At 47.6% G+C, this 15972-nt stretch overlaps 1 long non-coding RNA gene across 1 annotated transcript in view; it reads left to right on the top strand.

Annotated features, from left to right (window-relative positions):
- The first annotated feature begins 10955 nt into the window (after positions 1-10955).
- Positions 10956-15972, top strand: part of LOC122235411 — a 34918-nt gene continuing 29901 nt past the window's right edge. The window contains exons 1-2 of the long non-coding RNA XR_006213480.1: positions 10956-11038; positions 11902-12093. This is a non-coding gene — a long non-coding RNA (uncharacterized LOC122235411). The remainder of the gene's footprint in view (positions 11039-11901; positions 12094-15972) is intronic.

The raw sequence follows: 15972 nt of genomic DNA, 5'->3' as shown, positions 1-15972 counted from the left end.
TTCAAGATGGCTGCTTTTGTGTTCTGTGAATTTCAGCTGCATGGAAGAAAATGTAACAAACAAAGAAGACTGAGAAAGGATAGTGTGGGGATGGGAGGAAAACCCAAAGAGTGAGGTGCAGAAATCATCTGGTGCATAATATTTCCCAAGTTTTATGTGTTGAGGACACACTTTGAGAACCACTAGTTCGCTGAACGAGGCCTCATTTTAACAAAGAGAGCAACGCAGGGGTCTTATTTGGCTACAGGTGCCCATGTGGCTTCAGGAAACCGAAAGAGAATCAGAGACCAGTTTGAGGAGCAGCTTGATTTGGACTCGGTCTGTTCCTTGAATGGGTAGATTTGGCAATATGGAGATGGCAGGGACACCCCTCAGGTAGAGTGACCAGCGAGGGACAGGAAATGCAGCTGGGTGTGGGAAAAAGAATGTAGGGCCATCTGCCAAGCTCCCAAGATTCCCAGACCCGGCTGCAAGTTAGACTCCCTTGGGCCCTGCTCCTGCCAAGTACATCAGAACTGCTGGCCGTGGAGGCCCAGGCACGGGTATCTTTTTTTGAAAGCTCTGCAGATGATCCTGATGTACAGCCAGGGTTGAGCCCACTGGGCTAGACCCGCTTTCTCAAACATGGCGCCGGGACCTACTGATGTTCAGTTTGAGGTTTGGTGTTATTCCCTACCTCTCAGACTTCAACAAGAATCACCTGGGGAGCTCCCTGGAACACGGGGTTCCTGGGCCCTACTGCCGGATTCCGATTCAGCAGTCTGGGGTGAGGCCCAGGAACTTGCATTTCTATCAAGCCCCCAGGTGATGTTGATGCCACTGGGCCACGGACTCCACCTTGAGTGGCACGGAGGGAAGCCATGTGGTACGACAGTAGCGGACCAGTGAAGGGAAGTTTCCAGTGATTTGCTTAAGTACCCATAAGACAGTGGATGCAGGTGTTTGAACGGGAGACACCCGGGTTGGTGTCAGGGCAGCCGGCCGGATTGGCGAACACCCCACGGCTCTCCCTGCTCCCTAGCAAGTGTGGGGAGAAGGTGGTCGGGACCTGGGCCCGAGTGAGGCTTCGTGGAAGGGAGCGGTGGCCCAGAAGCGGGGGAAAGGGCCAGTTTCCGGAGGCTCTTCCCGCCCGGCTGTGGACGCCGCAGGCAACCGCGAGGTCTTTGCAAAGGCCCAGCCGGGTCGGAGCATCTCTCAGGAACACCACCTGCTCGCAGGCAGTGACAGCAATGAGGACCAACGGGGCTTGGCCGGGGCGGCGGGGGGGTCTTGCAGGGAGAGGACGGATGGGGCAGAGCCGGCAACCTGCCCGCAGCCCCCTGTCGCTCCCCCTGCCAATCCATCACGGATCCGGGGGGCGCCGCCGCCCCCCACCCCCAGTCCCGCGGCGGAACGACCGCCCTCTCTCATCTGGATTCACTCGGCGGCTTCATACCCGCCTCCGCCCCCTGCGAGCTCTTCTCAGCAAGGCCCCGACGCAGATGCGTCCAAGATGCTTTTCTCTGCTTCATGTCATTCCGGGCGACAGCTCTGCCCCTCCTCCAGCGGCCCTCACTGCACCGCCAGGTCTGGTCCCCTATTCACCTTCTGACCCCGGTTCAGTCTCCTTGCCCCTCTCTCTTTCTGCTCTGGCCCCACCGAGCTCCTCTTTCTAGAAGCTTGCTACTCAAAGTGTGCCTCCTTGGGCCAGCGGCATCAGCACCTACTGGGAACCCACTGGAAAAGCTGTCTGGAGTCCTCCCCCCGCCCCACTGAATCAGAATCTGCGTTGCAACAAGGCCCCCTGGGGTATCCCTCCTGCCCCCAGGATTGTGTGTTCATTTCCTTGTCCAGACATCTTGCCCTTTATGTACCCACATAAATCACTCCCTCCCTCCTTGATCCACATGTCGTCTTCTCTATCTTGAAAACCTCAGCCCCTCCATCAGGGAGGCGCTCCTCTCTCTCTCTCTCTCTCTCTCTCTCTCTCTCTCTCTCTCTCTCTCTCTCGCCTTTATCTCCTCCAGAACACTTCTAACCACCTGCTGGCCTCTGGGGAGCGGAATCAGGTGTGCAACGAAGGTGGCGGGGACTGCTGCTTGTTTGAGTCAGTCTTGCGGTGTTAATGGACTTGTAAATGATGTGAGTGTAAACCTTTCATTCACTGGTTTGTGGAGACTTAAAACTGGCAGAGCCCGGTTCCCCACCTAAGGAGCTCAGGAGTCACCAGCGTATCCTTAAAACAAGTAAAAAGCTGAACAGACTGAAAAAAAATCAACGTGTCTTCTAGGCTCGGTAAGAAAGGGGAGGGGTGGGGGGTGGGGAGGCAGGTGAACACGAGTGGTGGCTTTTCCACGGGCAGAGACCCCCAGGCGGAAGGAAGCGTCCGTGAGAACCCGTGTCGGGACGGGAGGACACGGACTGCCGGAGGCCTAGTGTGGACAGCTCCGGGGGCGAGGGCCAGACATCGGTCGTGAGATTTACCTCCAGGAGCTTGAGCAGATTTCCCAGAGGACGTGTGGCAGAAAATCAGGTTTCCGGCAGGGAGAGGCGGAAAGGAAGCATTTTTGAACTAAGCCAAGGCTGTTTTTCGCAGCAGGGCCTGGCTGCCCGCAGGGGAAGCTAGTTAACCAGAGCCTACCCTGCCGGGGTATTTTCAGAACCTCACTGCAGCCCTCCTAGCCCCGCCCCCCTGTCCTCGCCAGCACATCCCCCAAAGGCCCGTTTCCTTTTACCTGGCACACCATGTCCAGCTATCAGGAACAAAGGACCAGGCGTGGCAAAGGACAGAGAGGACGATTTGCAGAGATAAAGCAACCACCCAAACCAGACGTAGCAGGAACGGTGGAATTGTCAGACCAGGAATTCAAGACAGCTGTGGTTCGTATGCACAGGCTCTGATGGAGAGACAGCACGCAGGAACAGATGGGCAACGTCAGCAGGGGAAAATCCTGAAAAAGAACCACGAGGAAATGCTAGCGATCAAAACCACCGGAACACAGATGAAGCGTGGCTTTAGTGGGTATATTAGTAGACTGGACACAGCTGAGGAAGACCATCTCTGAGCTGGAGGATGTATCAATAGGCTCACTTGAGGGGCGCCTGGCTGGCTCAATCAGGTGAGCCTCTGACTACTGCTCAGCTCATGATCTCACAGTTCGGGAGTTCAAGCCCCACGTCGGGCTCTGTGCTGACAGTGCAGGGTCTGCTTGATATTCTCTCTCTCTCTCTCTCTCTCTCTCTCTCTCTCCCCCTCCCTCCCCCTCCCCCTTTCTCTCCCTGTCCCTCTGTCACTTGTGCCCTCTCTCTCTCTTTCAAAATAATAAACTTAAAAAAAAAAATAGACTCCTTGAACACCAAAAAGCGGAGAAAAAAGACTGGGGGAAGAAAGAAAAGAACAACCCAGAACATAATATCCAAGAACTGGGGAACAACTAACTACAAAACCGTGTTAGATACACATGGGAATACCAGAAGGAGAAGAAAGAAAGGAACAGGAGAGAGATTGGCAACAATAATGGTAGAGAATTTCCATCATTTCTGTGTCAGACCCCAAACCTCAGACCCAGAAAGCTCACAGAACACCAAGCAGGATAAATGCCAAAAACAAAACAAAACCACACCTTGGCAGATCATTTTCAAATGACAGAAAATCAAAGATAGAAAATTCCAGAAAGAAGTCAGAGGAAGAAAACACCTTACCTATAGAGGAACAAAGATAAGAATCATATCCAGCTTCTCAGCAGGCAAGCAAGGAGAGTAGAATGAAATATTTAAAGTGTTGAGAGGAAAATCCCACCAACTTAGAATTCTGTAGTTGGTGAAGTTATCTTTCAAGCATGAAGGAGAAATAGAGACTTTCTCAAATAAAAGTTGAGGGAATTTGGGGCGCCTGAGTGGCTCAGTTGGTTAAACGTCTGACTTCAGCTCTGGTCATGACCTCACAGTTCGTGGGTTTGAGCCCCGCGTTAGGCTCTGTGTAGACAGCTTGGAGCCTGGAACCTGCTTTGGATTCTGTTTCCTTCTCTCTCTGCCCCTCCCCCGCTCACGCTCTGTTTTTCTCTCTCTCATAAATAAACATTAAAAAATAATTTTTCTAAAAATTGAGGAAATTTGTTTCCTTGCAGGAAATGTTAACGAGTTCGGGCAGAAGGAAAATAATACAAGTCAGAAACTTGGACTCACACAGGGAAAGGAAGAGCATCAAAGGAGAAATCAGTCGAGGTAAAATAAAAACATTTTTTGTATTTTTTTTCACTTCAAAGTTTGGTTATTTATTTGTTTATTTATTTATAATCTCTACTCCCAACATGAGGCTCCAACTCATGACCCAAGATCAAAAGCTGTGTCCTCTACCCACTGAGCCAGCCAGGTGCCCCAAACTATTTAATTCTTTTAACTAAGGTTTGGTTATTTTAATGTAATGTTGTTTAAGATAGTATGGATATGTTAAGTGGTTTATTTCCTTCTTGAACAAAACACTGACAGCTTCTATCTTACGTGATAGTGTCAAATTCAAACATGACTGGCAATTTGTTGTTGTTTTTAAACATTTTCTTTACATATCTTGATAAGATTGTTTATTCTGGAACTTTTAAAAAAAATTTTTAACATTTTTCATTTTTGAGAAAGAGAGACAGAGCATGAGTGGGGGAGGGGCAGAGAGAGGGGGAGACACGGAATCCGAAGCAGGTTCCAGGCTCTGGGCTGTCAGCACAGAGCCCGACAGGGGGGGGATGGAGGGGCTGGAACTCATGAATGGCGAGATCATGACCTGAGCTTAAGTCAAATGCTTAACGGACTGAGCCACCCGGGCGCCCCTGGAACATTTTTTTTTAAAACACTCAAGTAGCTCAGAAACATTTCCTATTTGCTCATTCCTCTGGGCACAGCCTCTCAGAACATTTATCCCACCTGTCCTGAAAATCTCTGTTCTTCCAGCTGGTGGTGGGGCTGCTTGATGGAGGTGATCATGGGAAAATGAGCGAGCAAGCTTTGCAAACTACTTGGAATTCTCTTCACTAGTATGCTGCGATCTGTCCCAGGCTCCGCAAGGTCGGATGTGCAGGACGAGTACTTGGCCAAAAAGCAGGATGCCAACTGGTGTAAAAATAGATTTTAAATACAATAGAATCTCTATAGGAAAGAGAAGTAGGTTATGTTTCACATTCCCACTCTTGCTTTAAAATATTTGTATATATTAGTCGAAGAGTGACTTCAAAGTTGGTCTGCCCCAAGGCAAAATTCAGAATGTCTGAGTACATTCATTTTTGCCAAGTTACAAGTCAGGTTCTTTGGGAAACGCTGCGGATACATTACATCCCACCAAACCACCCAAACAGGAATGGATAAGTGATACAGTGTGCTAAGTCACACGTGAGACATTTAGGCCAAAGAGGATGAGGCCTAATCGTGGGCTGAGAAACAATTCGGAAATGGGATCCTTTGAAAACTTGGCCCAACTATAAAGCAGAAAATAAAACCCGTCATTTAACAGTATGTCCTTTTATTTCGTTTAACTCCAGTGTAGTTAACATACAGAGTTATGTTAGTTTCAGGTGTATAATATATGATTCAACGGTATAGCTTTTTAACCTATCCAGCTACGTCTTTTGGAATCTAAATTCCAACAAAGGTCTTACTTTTTGGTTTTACTTTTACTTTTTTTTAAGTTAAAATTTTTATTGAGATACAATTGACATATAACATTGCATTAGTTTTAGGCATACAGCATAATTGTATATATATATGTATATGGCAAAATGATCACCATAGTAAGTTTAGTCTCACATTCATCACCACACGTAGTTAACAAATTTTTTTTCTTGTGATGAGAACTTTCCAGATTTATTCTCAGGGGCGCCTGGCTGGCTCAGCAGAGCATGCAACTCTTGATCTTGGGGTCATGACTTCAAGCCCCATGTTGGGTGTAGAGATTACTTAAAGTTTGTACCTTTTGACCCATTTCACCCTTCACCCATCCCCCCACCCCCTGCTTCTTGGCAATCGCCAATCTGTTTTCTGTATCTATGAGTTTATAGGGGTTTGGGGATGTTCTTTTTAATTCCACATATAAGTGAGATCATGTGGTATTTGTCTTTCTCTGTCTGACTTATTTCATTCAGCATAATGCCCTCAGGGTTTATCCATGTGGTTGCATATGGCAGGATTTCCTTCTTTTTGGCTGAATAATATTCCACTGTGTGTTCATCTGTCAGTAGACACATAGGTTGTTTCTATGTTCTGGCTACCATGAATCATGCTGCAGTGAACATTATTAGTGTGCAGATATCTCTTCAAGAGAGTAATTTCATTTCCTTTGGCTATATCCCCAGAAGTGGGATTGCTGGATTATATGATAAATCTGTTTTTAATTTTTTGAGAAACCGCCATACGGTTTTCCAGAGTGGCTGCACCAGTTTACATTCCCAGCAACAGCCCACAAGGGTTCTTTTCTCTCCACATCCTCACCAACAAGTGTTATTTACTTTTTTGATAAAAGCCATTCTAAAAGATGTGAGATGCTCTCTCACTGTGGTTTTGACTTGCATTTCCCCAATGATGAGTGATGTTGAGCGCTTTTTCATGTGCCTGTCGGCCACTTGTTTTCTTCGGAAAAATGTCTCTTCAGATCTTCTCATTTTTAATCAGATTAGGTTTTCTTCTGTTGGGCTGTAGGAGTCCCTTATGTATTTTGGCTATTAACCCTTTATCAGATATATGATTTGGAAATATTTTCTCTCATCCCGTAGGTTGTCTTTTCATTTTATTGGTGGTTTCCTTTGCTGTAAGCAGCTTTTTTTGTTTTATGTAGTCACATTTGTTGATTTTACTTTTGTTGCCTTTGCTTTTGGTGTCAAATCTAAAAAATCCTCACCAAGACTGATATCAAGAGGCTTTTACCTCTTATGTTTTCTTTTAGGAGTTTTGTGGTTTCAGGTCTTACATCCAAGTCTTTAATACGTTTTAAAAAAATCTTTTTTTAATATTTATTTATTTTTGAGAGAGACAGGCAGACGGAGCACAAGCGAGGGAGGGGCAGAGAGAAAGAGGGAGACACAGAATCTGAAGCAGCACCAGGCTCTGAGCTGTCAGCACAGAGCCTGACACGGGGCTCAAACTCACGGACCAGGAGATCATGACCTGGGCTGAAGTCGGACGCTTAACCCAGTTAGCCATCCAGGCGCACCCAGTTTTGTTTTGTTTTTTTTTTTTTTTTTTTGTTTTTAATTTTTTTTAATGTTTATTCAGTTTTGAGAGACAGAGGCAGAGCACAAGTGGGGGAGGGACAGAGAGTGGGAGAGACACAGAATCTGAAGCAGGCTCCAGGCTCCGAGCTGTCAGCACTGAGCCCGATGTGGGGCTTGAACCCACAAACCATGAGATCATGACCTGAGCCAAAGTCGGCCGCTTAACCAACTGAGCCACCCAGGCGCCCCAGTTTTTTGTTTTTTTTTTTTAATGTTTATTTATTTCTGAGAGAGACAGGCAGACAGAGCACAAGTGAGGGAGGGGCCGAGAGAGAGGGAGACACAGAATCCTAAGCAGGCACCAGGCTCTGAGCTGTCAGCACAGAGCCCGACGTGGGGCCAGAACCCATGAACCATGAGATCATGACCTGAGCTGAAGTTGGATGCTCAACCAACTGAGCCACCCAGGTGCCCCTAATACATTTTTCAATTGATTTTTGTGTATGGTGTAAGATTATTTTACTTTTTATTTTTTACATTTATTTCTTACTGTTCTTATCCTTAATTCACCTAACAGATCACAGTTTGCTCAAAATAATAATAGCAACAATGTATTCAATTACCTATACTTGTGTATATCTTATGAGTGTATATGCCTATGTATGCTTATGTATAAGTGAAATGAATGACAGCAATATTAGAAGAGGTAAAAGGGAGGAATTGGGATTATTTTGTTATTTTAAGGTACTCATACTACATTGTGTGGTATATTTGAAAGTCGACTTGGATTTGTTGTAAATGTATAATTGCAGACTCTAGGAAAACCACTAAAAAAAGTAAAAAAAAAAAAAAAGCATAACTGATATGCTAAGAAAGGAGAGGAAATGGAGTCCTATAAAATGCTTAGTTAAAACTACAAAAGGTAGAAAAAGAGTAGGAGATTAAAATGGGAACAAGGAAAAAGCGAAGCACAAATTACTAATCTCAGAAATGATATTCACTACAGATCCCATGGAAACTGAAAAGATAATAAAGGAATACCCTGAACAACTCTGTGCCCACAAATCTGATAATCTAGACCCAGTGAATCAATTCTTTAAAAGATACAATCTTCCAAAACTCACACAAGAAGAAACAGAGTATCTGAACAAGACTGTATCTGTTAAAGAAGTTGGATCAGTAATTATAATCTTCCAAAACAGAAAGCACCAGGCCCAGATAGGTTCACTGGTGTATTCTACCAAACATTTAAGAAAGAAATTATACCAAGTCTTTACAGTCTCTTTCAAAGGATAGAAGCAGTGGGAATTTTCCTCACTCATTCTATGAGACCAGCATTACCCTAATACCAAGACTAGACAAAGGCACTACAAGGAAAGAAAGCCACAGGGGCACCTGGGTGTCTCAGTCAGTTGAAGGTCCGACTTGGGCTCAGGTCACGATCTCACGGTTTGTGAGTTTGAGCCCTGCGTTGGGCTCTATGCTGATGGCTCAGACCCGGAGCCTGTTTCGGATCCTGTGTCTCCCTCTCTGCCCCTCCCCTGCTCACACTCTGTCTCTCTCTCTCAAAAATAAACGTTAAAATTTTTTCTTAGAAAAGAATACCACAGGCCAATATGTTCACGAGCACAGATGCAAAAATCCTCAACTAGGAAGATCCACAGAGACGGCAAGTAAGCACGTGAAGAGATGCTCCGCCTCATATGTCCCCCGGGAAATGCAAATTAAAACACTAATGAGATACCACTACACATCTTTGAGAGAACGGCCAAAAGCTAGAACACCAACACCACCAAATGTTGGCAAGGACTTGGAACAACACGAACTTCCCTACACGGCCGGTGGGAACGCAAAACGCTCCAGCCACCTTGAAGCACAGTTTGGCAGCTTCTTACTAAATTAAACAAACTCTTACCATCTGATCCGATCATCATCATGTTTCTCAGTATGTACCCAAGGGAGTTGAAAACTTACGTCCACACAAAAGCCTGTACATGGATGTTTATAGCAGCTGTGTTCATAATTGTCAAAACTCGGAAGCACCCAAGATGGCCTCCAATAGGTGAATGGATACATAAACTGGGGTCCGTCCAGGCAGTGGAATATTATTCGGTGCTGAAAAAATATTGTGGTATGAAGCCATGAAAAGACATGGAGGAACCTTAAATGTATATTACTAAGTGAAAGAAAACAATGTGAAAAGGTCCATACTGTGTGATTCCAACTATATGGCACTCTGGGGGCACCTGGGTGGTTCATTCGCTTGAGTGTCTGACACTTGATTTTGGCTCGTTATGATCCCAGGGTTCTGGGATCGAGCCCCATGTCGGGCTCTGTGCTCAGCGTGGAGCCTGCTTGAGACTGACTCCCTCTTTCTCTCTCTCTCTCCACTCCCCCTTCCAGGCACCCTCAGTGGTATGTTTTTTATAAAGGATGAACCGACACTGACACATCTTCACACTACGTCCATAGTTTACCTTAGAATTCACTCTTTGTGGTGTATATCCGATGGGTTTGGACAAATGTATAATGACATGTATCCATCATTAGATCAAGCCCCGTGTCGGGCTCTGCACTGAGCATAGAGCCTGCTTAAGATTCATTCCCTCTCTCCCTCTCTCTGTCTCTCTCTCTCTGATGGTGCCTGGATGGCTTAGTTGGTTGAGTGTCTGACTCTTGATTGCAGCTCAGGTCATGATCCCAGAGTCCTGGGATCATAAAGTCCTTGAGATTTTCTGTCTCTCTCTGCCCCTCTGCCCTTGTCCCCTGCTCACACACTCCCTCTGTCTCTAAAATAAGAAAACAGGGGCACCTGGGTGGCTCAGTTGGTTAAGCATCCGACTTCGGCTCAGGTCATGATCTCGCGGTCCGTGAGTTCGAGCCCCATGTCAGGCTCTGTGCCGACAGCTCGGAGCCTGGAGCCTGCTTCGGATTCTGTCTCCCTCTCTCTCTGCCCCTCCCCCACCTGCACTGTGTGTGTCTCTCTCTCAAAAATAAAATAAAAACATTAAAAAAATTAAGAAAACAAAACAAAAGAAGATGGGGTGCCTGGGTGGCTCATTCAGATAAGCATCTGGCTCTTACTTTCTGCCCAGATCATAATCTCAGTTTCATGTGTTTGAGCCCCACCTCGGGCTCTGCACACTGACCATAAGGAGACTGCTTGGGATTCTCTCTCTCTCTCTCTCTCTGCGCCCCTCTCCCCTTGCTTGCTCTGTCTCTTGGAAAATAAGCAAACCTAAACAAACAAAAAGGTACCACTGTAGTGAGTGGCACTGACGAGGAAGAGGGTGTGCATATGTGGTGGCAGAACACGGGAAATCTCTGTAACTTTCGATGTTACTGTAAACCGAAAACCGCTCTAAAAAAAAAGAAATCCTGGAAAAAAGAAAAAAACTGCCCAAGAACGAACCCCAAATTGAGGAGCTCTGGTGGTCGCAGGAGACGGAGAAGGGACCGTCCGGCCACTATGGCACTGCTCTGGCCGTGAGGAGCTCAGGCGTGGAGTGCCATGGCAACGAGGAAGACGAAACGTCCTGGAGCCTCCAAAGAATGTCACTCGTCATGCTTGCAAAGCTGTGACTAAAGGATGCGGCCCGATGAGGAACATCTTTATCCGACCGAGAGAAGAAGAAATCGGAGGAAGGAATGCACGCACGTGGCTGGAGGTCCGCCTCAGGCAACCCCCCCCCGAGCCACGTGACCAGCCCTAGCCAATGAGACGCCAGCGGAAGCCGGTAAGAGCCTGCGCAGGAGCTTCCGCTCCCCTCCCCAGGCCCATCAGGCTGTGCGGTGAGGATGTGACCGTCAGCGTCCAGCCGTCAACCTGGCCGTGTCGTGCCCCAAGGGACGTGGCGTGTGAACGAGAAGTAAACCTTTGGTGTTTAAAGCTACTCACGTTTTAGAGTCGTTCCCACAGCCCAGTCTAACTTCACCTGACCGGGGCGGGGAGGGGGGGGGGTAGTGCAGCGAGGGACCTCCTGGAGGGGGAGGGGGGTTCGGAAGAGTCCCTAGCGATGCGGCTTAGTAAACGGCCACAGGAGTGCCGTCTCGTCCCTGCAGCAACGAGGACTCTAATTTGTAGGATGCACGCTCTTGCCCAAGGGCCCCACGCAGCCCACAGATCGGCGTTGTTTTGGCCAAGATAAAGGTTAAAAGATTCCCACGTGGGAGACGGGCGGTGCGGGATTTATCCCCCTCTTAGCCAGAGTGCCCACTGCGGCCTGTTCTGGCAGCGTCGCTGGACTCGTGCGTTTGCCTGGGAGCCCCCGAGGGCATTTGGGTTTGCAGCCTCCCCCCCGCCACCGTTGGTCGGTGCGTCAAACCCATCGAGAGATAGCAACGTAGGCGCTACCCTTCTCATTAAATAGACGAGAAAACAGACGCCCTCAGAGGTCAAGAGGCGGCCGCGCAGTGACACAGCAGGTCAATGGCAGAGCTGGGGCCTGAACCCCGGGGCTCACGAGGCTTCTCTGCCGGGCAGGACGCCCGACCCCGGAGACAGCTGCCTTCTGCGACTGCAATCATCCTAGGAGGTTAATCTATTGATTGCAGACTCTATTGTCTAATCAGCCCACACACTGCCTGAGTTTATCACCAAGCAAATTCCCATTTGTTTTTAACAGGAAAATCACACCATCCTGCAATGCCTTGAACCAAACTCTGCAGTCTCAACAAACAGCTTGCCTTTTAAATCCATAAGCTAAACACAAATCTCTTTGCATTCTTGCAGCCAAGCCGTTGCGGCTCTTTTTCTGAGTCTGAACTTCTTCGTGATAAAGACAGCCGAGCGGGGGAAATTAAAGAAACAACTACGACGAAATGGCTCCAGGGTAAACTATTAAGCGCCAAAGGCAACGGGCAAGAGACTGAGTGTGGAATGATCCCATTTGCATAAATGGAAAACTAAGAAATTTATTTACAGGTATTATGTGTATTTATATTTATACATGCAAAAATGTCTCTAAGGATATGCGTGAAACATTACAGTCCTATCTGGAGAGCAGACTGGGGGGTCAGGAGTGGGAGGGGGGCAGCCACTGCCGGTGCCCCCAGCCCTCAGGCCCCGTCAACACAACCACTGCCCTCATGACTTGGCTTGAAGCGTCGTTGGGGCCACAGAGCCTTCCCGGGCCATGCTCTGGGTGGGTGGAAATGCTTGAGAATTAACACCCCCTGAGAGCCACCCTCAATCAATGACTGGTGGGAATTAATGGAGAAATACACCAAGTCCTGTACCCCCTGAGTGGGACGATTCTGAGATCATCCATGCGTGCTCTGCACGGATCACCAGAGTTCCCTGCGTCCCTGGGCTCTAGGTGCTCTCAGTGCGGCCCTGTTCTTTTCTGGCTCCCTTCCTTTCAGGTCTCATCTTCCCCCTCCCTGACCCTTCCCAGTAAATTCCACACGCTGTCTCAAGGCTGGTTTCTGAAGGAACAACGCTATCTAATACCAACGTCTTCAATGAAATCGTGGAAATGTTCAATGTCCGCACTTTCCAGGACGGTAGCTACTAGCCACGTGTGACGCTTAAATGGAAATTACTTTAAAATGCAGTTCTTTAGTCACCCTGGCCACACTTTGTATGCTCCGCAGCCACATGGATGGCACAGAACAGATCATTGCCATCATCCCACAAAGTCGTATCGGACAGTACGGGTTTGCGGTCGGCATTGGTGGAAATGAGTGTAGATTTGTACCAGGCGCAGCAAGAAGCAAGCTGAGGTTTTGAAAGGGGGAAAGGATATGATCTCACCTCTCCGAGTCCCTCGGCCGTCTGTGTGTGGGGTCTGTGTGTGAAGCCTGGTTCTGACTCAAGTACTCTCTGACATCTGTTACCAAATTTCTTTTTAAGTTTTTTTAAAAAGTTTATTTATTTGAGAGAGAGAGAGCGAGCACGGGTGCAAGAGAGAGGTAGGGAGGGTCAGAGAGGGAGAGACAGAATCCCAAGCAGGGTCCACACTGTCAGTGCAGAGTCCAATGTGGGGCTTGATCTCACAAACCTTGAGATCATGACCTGAGCCAAAATCAAGAGTCAGACCCTTAACCGACTGAGCCACCCAGGTGCCCCAGGTGTGGCCAAATCTTAAGCTTTTCCGTTCTCAGCTGAGAAGGAGGCTGCTAGCCCATGAGACCAAAGCACCCCTCCATCCAGGGGGACACAGCCCCTAGCCAGCGCACTCTGGGCCCCCACAGTGCCACAGAAGAGGGCCCACCTCACAGGTCTGCACAAGTCTGGTGGAAGGGCATATGGCTTTTGAACTTTAAAAGCCTGGAAGAGGTTCTTCTTTGCTCTACTTTCCCATCTCAACCCTTCCCTCCGTAATGAGCACAGACAGAAGGGCAGGGCTCCAATTTGTGAGTTTGTGGGAAGACCAAAGGAGTAAGGAAATACCAGGAAAAACATTTAAAAAAATTTTTTTAATGTTTATTTGTGAGAGAGAGATAGAGGGAGAGAGAGACAGTGTGTGTGTGGGGGGGGGGGGGGTGCGGGGAAGGACAGAGAGGGAGCCACAGAATCCTAAGCAGGCTCCAGGCTCTGAGCTGTCAGCACAGAGCCCGACACGGGGCTCAAACTCACAGACCTTGAGATCATGACCTGAGCTGAAGTCAGACGCTTAACTGACTGAGCCACCCAGGTGCCCCCAGGAACAACATTTTTTATAAAAACAACACTAATAATACTATAAGTCAAAAATATGGCCTTCCCATGTTAGTATTAATTTTCAGATAACACAGATATTTTAAGGGAATCAATGATCATCCCATCTCTTTTTCTGTATATGCCTGGACAGTGGCCTACTTATGTGATTATGCCCATTTAATGACAAACATGGCTTTCTCCAGGCTGTTTAACTGTAGCAATGCAATTTATGAGGATGGCGAAGTTCACGGCCACGTACAGTATCTAAATATTGGGCAATTCCGTCTATGTGAACTGTCCAGAAAAGGGGACTCCATAGAGACAGAAAGTAGATTGATTGGTGGTTGCGAGGGTGAGGAGACTGAAGAGAAAGGGAATGTTAACGAGTTCGGGGTTTCTTTTCAGGGTGATGAAAATGTTCAAACGTTGATCGTGGTGGTGGTTGCCCAGCTCTGTGAACGTGCTAAAAATATCACTAAATTGCACATTTTATTTTTTTATTTAAAAAAGTTTTTAGGTTTATTTCTTTATTTAGAGAAGTAGCACAAACGGGGAAGGGGCAGGGAGAGGGAATCCCAAGGAGGCTCCGCACCAGCAGCACAGGGCCCGACACGGGGCTCGAACTCACGAACCATGAGATCATGACCTGAGCCGAAGCCAGACGCTTAACTGTGCCACTGAAGTGCCCCAAATCAGACATTTTAGATGGGTAAATTGTATGGGATGTGGATTATATCTCAACAAAGCTGTTATGAAAAAGGCTGATAGGGCACCTGGGTGGCTCAGTTGGTGGTTGGGAGTCCGACTTCGGCTCAAGTCATGATCTTACAGTTCGTGGGCTCGAGCCCCAAGTCGGGCTCTGTGCTGACGGCTCAGAGCCTGGAGCCTGCTTCAGATTCGGTGTCTTCCTCTCTCTTTGCCCCTACCCCACTCGCATTCCGTCTCTCTTTCTCTCAAAAATAAACAAACAGTAAAAAAAATTTTTAAAAGGCTGAGAAATATGAAGAAGGTCTTATAAAATGGATGGGTCCCGAGGGCATGATGCTCAGTGAAATAAGTCAGAGAAAGACAAATGCCACCTGACTTCAGTTATATGTGGAATCTCAAAACCAAAACAAATGAATAAACAAAAAGCAGAACCAGACCCATAAATACAGAGAAGGAACAGATCGTTGCCGGGGGAGAGTGGGGTGGGGACATAGGCAGAATGGGCAAAGAGGTGTGGGAGATACGGGCTTCAGTTTGGAATGAGTAAGTCGCGGGGATGAAAGGTACGGCCTGGGGAATACAGTCACTGGTAGTGTAATAGCGCTGCATGGTGACAGATGGCGGCCACCCTTGTGGCGAGCACAGCGTAACGTATAGAGCTGTCGAATCACTGTGTTGTACACTTGAGATTAATGTAAGGTGTCAACCACTTGGAGGGAGGGAAGGAAGGAAGGAAGAAATACAAAGAAGGTCTTGTCTACGGTGAGAAAGAAATTCTCTGCTATGGCTCTGTAACTCTAATCTTTGACCCCCTCAGGGCTTTTTCTGCGTTTCTACCTAATGTACACAGTAGCTTCTCAGTCTCTGTTAAGAAAGCTCTTCGTAGGTAAGCTTGAACTCTCTAGCTACTCTTCCTCAGAGTATAACCGTCTGCATGATTTCAAGGGATTCTATACCATGTTTCCGTTGGCCTCATAGCACTGGAGGCATTCCCTCCCATCTTGAACACTTTTCAACTTTTACAATTCCTTTCCATACCCTTTCTGTGAAACAGATAGGATTTATCAATCCTGTGGTGACCCCAGCCGTATTCTAATTAGCTCGGCTTCGGCTAGTTTGCCTGGCTTCCTGATCTGGATGTTCCCTTTCAGGAAAATCAGAAACTCTGGAGAGCTGAAATGTCATCTTTATTGACTTAGGAGTACAACAGTTAGTGTTCGAACCCGCTGACTAGTTGACAGCTACCTTTCCTGCCCCTGGGCGAGGTCTTTTACTGTTTGCATCTGTACTGCATGAGAGCTCGCCGTCAGGGCTGTCAGGTGCTAGGGAGAGCAAAGCAAGCCTCCGCCCTCAAGGAGCTGCTGTCTACCTGGGGATACCGGTGAATGCGAAAGAAAGGATTCTCCTCTGTAACCCTACCCCTGCTCAGCCATTCATTAACTCTGGGAAGAG

Source organism: Panthera tigris, chromosome X, assembly GCF_018350195.1.
Source record: "Panthera tigris isolate Pti1 chromosome X, P.tigris_Pti1_mat1.1, whole genome shotgun sequence".
Lineage (NCBI taxonomy): Eukaryota > Metazoa > Chordata > Mammalia > Carnivora > Felidae > Panthera > Panthera tigris.
The sequence above is the reverse complement of the archived record's forward strand: the minus strand, read 5'-3'. Positions and strand labels throughout refer to the sequence as shown.